Raw genomic sequence first — 6,613 nt, 5'->3', positions numbered from 1 at the left:
TGACAGAGAGGGAGAACTGATGAGCAAAGGAGTCAAGACTGGGCTGGTGAAACCCACAGAGACAGCTGACCTGAACAAGTGGGAGCTCATAGACCCCAGAATGACAGCTGAGAGGCCAGCATGGGACTGATCCAGACTCCCTGAACATGGGTGTCAGTGAGAAGGCCTCAGCATTTTTTGGGGCCTCGGGCAATAGATCAGAATTTAGCCCTGTCATCCAGATGGACTTTGGGAGTCCATTCCAAATGGAGGGATGCTTTCTCTGCTTGGACACATGGGGGAGGGCCTAGGCCCTGCCTCAGATCATATTACAGACTTTTGAGATCCCCAAGAAGGGCCTTACCCTCCTTGGAGAGTGGAGTGGGGATTGGAGGAGAGGTTGGGGGAAGGTGGAAGGGAGCAGAAGAGGAGGGGAGGGAGAGGGAGATTGAAGAAACAAAAAATACAAAAAAATTAAATAACTAATCACATACATGTTTCTTATTAATCAGAAAACTGACTATCAAAATTGTATCAGAAGAAGAATTAAAATTTTATAATTTTGTAGCTGAGTATAATTAACTGTATGCCACTAGAAACAAGCCCACAATACTACCGTATCTAAAAATAGATTGCTGGTTTATGCTTTACTATTGATATCCTTAAAGCCTCAAATGTGGTAGTCTCTTTTATAAGTATCTTCAAGGTAAGGCTTATGAAGTCATTACAATAAGCTAAATATTGAGGGAAATTCTCCATGTGAACTATTACAAATTCTGCAACTGAAAAACACTGAAGAATGTATGATTTTTACATATTTACCTGAGTTATCAAAATGCAGAATTGAAAATGAAATAATTTTGACAGTTTGAGCTGTATTTCTGACATATATACTCACTTTTCAGGAATCACATTCTTCCTCAAGACCGTCTCAGAGCTGGAGAGATGACTGAAAAGTTAAGAGTGTTTGCTTACTGCTCTTGCAGAGGACCCAAGTTCACTTTCCGGCACCCAGGACAGCTGACAATGGCCTGTAATCCCAGTTCCAGATCAGATACCCTCGGCCAGCCTCCGAAGTCTCCTTCATGCACATGGTATACATAAACTCACACAGACAGGTACTCATACACATAAACAAATTCAATATGGTGACAGCAATGTTATTTCCTTTTTGAAACTCAAGTTTTTCATCATCATTTCTACCTAAATAATTGATGTTTATTATGTGTTGGTGCCTATATCCAGCCCTTGTGTTCACTATAGCTCATAATCATAGTTAATATCTTAGTAAATGTATTTTCTTATCTTAGTTTGAAAGCGAAAGAAGCTTTAGTGACAGGGAAAGTATTAGCTTGAGCCCAAATGTGCTTGGCCCCAAAAGACTGTTTGTGTCGGTTAAAGGAGACATTGGAGGAGAAAAGTACTGGAATCACATTGTTGACTTTCTGACTTAAAAAGTATTTGTGTAAAACAAGTATTGACCATCATAGCCAAGGACAAAATCAAAGAATGGCAGAAAGATGCACACACAGTACCCATAAGGCTAAATGTCTGTGAGCTGAGGCTTATCAACATGTTAAAGACTAAACAAGATTTCTTTAGTTTTGGGCGCAAAAAGAATAAAAATGTGCAAGGTGACTACTTGGGTCAAATAATATCAGATGACACAAAAGTAAGCAAAATGACTCAACTCCTATTTTTCTCCTTCATTTTCCATCAAAGAGAATGTGGCCTTCAACTTGAAAGAGTAGGATAAATATGACTTGAAAGGGCATTGTAAGATAGATGAGTAGTTAGGAAGAGAGTTCTTTGGCACTTCAAGTTAGATAATGTATAAAGGGCAAAAGAATTCCATGTTTATGTGAAAGAAAACCATTAGGAGTATAAACACAGGACTATTGTGGAACACTGAACTCCATTAAGCAAATACATATATGCACCGGGCTTGCTAACAGAAATGATTTGGCAATGAGTAAAGGTGAAAGACAGGGTTTCTCTGTGTAGCTCTGTCTGTCCTGGAACTCTCTCTGGAGACCAGTCTGGCCTTGAATTCAGAGCTTCACCTATCTATGCCTCCCAAGTGCTGAGATTAAAGGCATGTGCCACCACCACCTGGCCAAGAGTCCCTTTTCTCTAGGACTCACAATTCGGTGAAGATATTTTCAAAGCTAGACTATCACATCAAGCAATGCTCTTTAGAGTTAAACAATGAAACAGCTAGTAGTGCACAATAAGTAAAAATGGTAGTCTGGAGTATGAGAGGGAGAAATCAGTTGGTTTGGTTTTTTGTTTGGTTGGTTGTTTGGTTGGTTGGTTGGTTGGTTGGTTGGTTGGTTTGGTTTGGTTTTAGTTCTTTGAGATAGGATTTCTCTGTGAAACAGTCCTGGCTGTCCTGGAACTCACTCTGTAGATCAGGCTGACCTGGAACTCACAGAGATCCAACTACTTGTGCCTCTCAAGTGCTGGTATTAAAAGTGTGCCCCACCACCGCCTGGTGAGAAATCAGTTTTGAGAGTGAGATCTTAAGAGGGTTTATAGGGAAAGTAATATTTAATCTCTACTGAAATGGGCAAAATCTCAGCCAGCAGAAATTAGGTGAAGAATATCCTAAGGCAATTAGAACACCAGGGTCACGTCATTAGATGCTTTGGAATAAAAGGGTACATAGTTCACTTGGGGAGTACAAATGGAGTCATTATTTTTAAGAAATCAAGCTATGAGCTGGAGAGATGGCTCAGCAGTGAAGAGCACTGGCTGCTCTTCTAGAGGTCCCAGGTTCAATTCCCAGCACCTACATGGTAGATCACAGCCATCTGTGACTCCAGTTCCAGGGAATTTGAAGCACTCTTCTGGACTCTGAGCACCAGGCATGCATATGGCCCACAGATGTACATGCAACTAAATTCCCATACACATAAAATAAAATAAAAATGTTAGAAAAATCTAAGAAATCAAGATGAATGCTATTTTATACAAGTCACTAGATCATGAGATAGGTGTTTATTCCTGAGTGATTTTCACCATGTATATTGTATGGTGCTTGCCAAATATTAGTACCCAACAAATAAAATAAAGGACAGGAAAGAAGAATTTGAAAATAGATAATTGCTACCTCATTTTTTTTAATATAACTGACTGGCTAGATCTCCTAAGACACTGCTTCTCCAAGGACTCATGTGAGAAGTGCTCCCAGGCTTTGGTATAGTTATCAGGGCAAATTCTCCTTCCTAGATTTTCCTCATTGTTTTCTCACCTTTAATACTTTGAGAATTACAATGTTACAGTAAAGTTGAAAGAATTATTCAGCAAGCAGACATTTGTTACCTCTCTCTTTTTCTGTTTATTTTTTTTTCATTTTTATGTGCCATTTGAAGTTTTTCAGATAGATGACTTCCTTTTTATTTTTTTTTTGTTTTTATGAGACATGGTTTCTCTGTATTGTTTTGGAGGCTATCGGTCCAGCCCGGCCTCGAACTCACAGAGATCCACCTGCCTCTGCCTCCCGAGTGCTGGGATTAAAGGCGTGCGCCACCACCACCCGGCGATGACTTCCTTTTAAAAAGAAAACTGGTGTCAAGAAATATAGGATTTTAAAACTTTTTTCTTCAAATCCATAGATATGAAATGGGAGAATAGGGGTTAAATATCACTGTGTGAGTTTAAAGTTAATTAAATTAGCACACTAAAGAGTGTAGACTAATGAGTCCATTTTAGCCTGGGGGTAGAGCACTGCTTTAAAAATCGTGCCCTTACTGAAATTAAAGTAGACATTTATCTCTCTATGAGAGTTTATCCATGGATAATGTCGAATTCTACTTTTCCCCTACCACTGCTGTTTATTGGAAATCATCTGTAGAGTTTAAGACAATATATTGATTCTTTTGCAGTCCTGGAGATTCTGATTTGGCATGAATGCAAAAGGGCTCCGGGCATCTATAGAAGGCGTGCATCACTGATTTATCACAGATTTAGGATGACTCATTTCATCTAGTTGAATCTTTAGTCATTTCTACCGCTTTGCAGGAAATTGAGATTTTAAAACCTCCAGGCACTCAAACCATGAAAGAACTGCCTACGCATAGCAGACGTGCATGTGAGTAAAATAACGTTGCCAGTGTTAAGTCTTCTCACTGAACCTGCAGCTGTAGCTTCAATTGGTCCTCATAAACCCGCAGTTCAACTTCTTAGATGTGTTACAGGCGTTTTTCATATATATAAAGCATAAGAGTCTGTGACTGGAATGTGGCTCAGTATTAGCATCAGCTGAACTGTTCAGAAGTCCTTTCTAAAGTAAATCCCCATGCTTTGAAGATGTTTAGATATTTTTCGTTCTACACACAAGATGATAATTTGTTAGTGGACGGTCAGATGCTAGGCTTAATCAATTGCAATAGGAACATCATGGACTTGTTCAGCAAGAACCTTCTCTTTCTGGGTTATGAGTTACTTTCTTAATAAGATAAATGTAATTTAGTGTTTTTATCATCCCTTAAAAAAAACCATGCTATGTTTAAAGATCTGACTGCATTTTGAAAATCCTTTCATCTCTGTGTATTCTTTGAAAATAAGAAGATAGTAATCAAACAGCTTTAATGTTGTGGTGGATGGAAGGTTATCAAGACCTTCCACATGGACTCTTTTGGATGAGGAAGTTGATTACCCTATAAATCAGTTAGCTGGAGCTACCTGCATAAATCAGAAGGGGACAACGAAAAAAACTTTTGAATTTAATACTTTTAAAAGACATTTTATGGGATAAATCTGGAACAAATTGCATACTTATCTGTATCCATCGGGTCAGTATTATTGGATTACAATTTGCCTCTGACTGCCAGCTGGGAAAAAAGTAGACTAGATGGGAACTAAAATGTGTAAACAGAAAAACAGAATTTCAAGTCTATTATTTTATCAGAAAGGGAAGAATACGTGACTTTAACTGTCATTTACACGTGACCTTTTAATACTCTTTTAACAAAAAATCAAGAAAACTATTACCTTAACAACTGAGACTTATGATAATAATTAACAGCTACCAAGTACTTAATAATTGCCAGGTGCTTTTATAATTACTTTAGATCAGGGGCTTTTAACCTTGGCTGCAAATTAGAATCATCTGGGAAGCTATAAAATTCCAGATGACCAGGTCTCACTGGAAAGCAATTAAATCAGTATATCTGTGGGTGGCTTCCATCCAAGCAGGAGTGGTTCTCAAGATCACCAGGTGACTGCAATATGCAGCTGCCTCAGAGAATGATTTTTTCATCAGCCAGTTTATTTAATCTGTACAATTGCCCTTTGATGTGAAATACTTTTTTATCAGCAGCAGCAACAGCAGCAATGGCAGCCATCATAATTTACAAGTGACAAGACTCTTGAAGAGAAACGTGAGGTTTCTTTCCTAAGGCCAGGGACTAATAAGTGACGGGAGCCAGGTTTGAATGCAGAGAATATAGTTCTATGGTAGCATTATTATGTTATTGATAGTCGACTTAAAGGCTAGCAAAAATAAAGTATTGGTCTCCAAGCCTCTAGTCAGAGGTTTATCTAGTAGACTTTAAATAATTTCCATTTGCTTGAAAGTAAACTTCAGGGCTGGAAATATTGCTCACTTAGCAGAGTGCTTACCTAGTAAGCACGAAGCCCTGGGCTTGACCACAGCACCCCATGGACCCAGTGAGGTGATGCAGCCTGCATTCTCAGCACGAGGAAACGGAGGCAGGAAGATTGGACGCTCAAAGGCATCCTTGGGGACATCTCAAGTCTTAAGGTCAGCCTGGGTTATGTGAAATTTGTCTCAATACACATAGATACTTGAATATTAATTTATTTTAAAAATTCTGCCTGAGAAAAAATCAATGTTACAGTATAATTGTCTGATTTCAAATATCATCCAGAAATGTAAAAGAATGGTTTCAGATTGAGCACTCTGTATTTCTTGTTTTTAAAACAGTCAAGAAAATGCTTATTGACAGAAAATTTAAAGAAGACTTATTCTTCTATACATCCTAAAATTTAATTTTCAAATAATCAAAACCCAGTGAAAGATTACTATTTGGCAAACGTTATTTTAGTTCCTTACAAAATTATCTTAATTCCATTCTTATTTTTTTAATGTATGCTTATGTTTTAACCTTATAGCTTACATATTTTATTATTTAAAAATTCTTCAAGTTTTTAGAATGGGGTTTAGAATCAGACGTATCATTTATACTTGGGTGAAGGCATACAAAGTTTATTAAGAATTAACTAAAGTAAAAGTTATATGTAGCCAGGCACATGCCTTTAATCCCAGTACTCGGGAGGCAGAGGCAGGTGGATCTCTGTGAGTTCAAGGGCAGCATGGTCGACAGAGTAAGCTCCAGGATAGCCAGGTCTGTTACATAGAGAAAGCCTGTCTCAAAAAAGAAAAGTTGTATCTTAAATTTTGGATGACAAGATCAGAACTGAAAACATCCTCAATGTGCTGAAGCAAATATGATTAAAAGTTAACAAGAGTAGATTTCGCTTCTTGAACTCAATTTTAAAATAATACAAGACACAAGTGCAATAATTTGAGGTGATTAACTCTGTATTTGAACAGAATTCATTGTTAGAAAGAACCTTCTTGTACTGAATAAACTAACAGCCTTGTAAT

This window comes from Mesocricetus auratus, unplaced genomic scaffold (assembly GCF_017639785.1).
Source record: "Mesocricetus auratus isolate SY011 unplaced genomic scaffold, BCM_Maur_2.0 Super-Scaffold_100003, whole genome shotgun sequence".
Classification (NCBI taxonomy): Eukaryota; Metazoa; Chordata; class Mammalia; order Rodentia; family Cricetidae; genus Mesocricetus; species Mesocricetus auratus.
The sequence above is the reverse complement of the archived record's forward strand: the minus strand, read 5'-3'. Positions refer to the sequence as shown.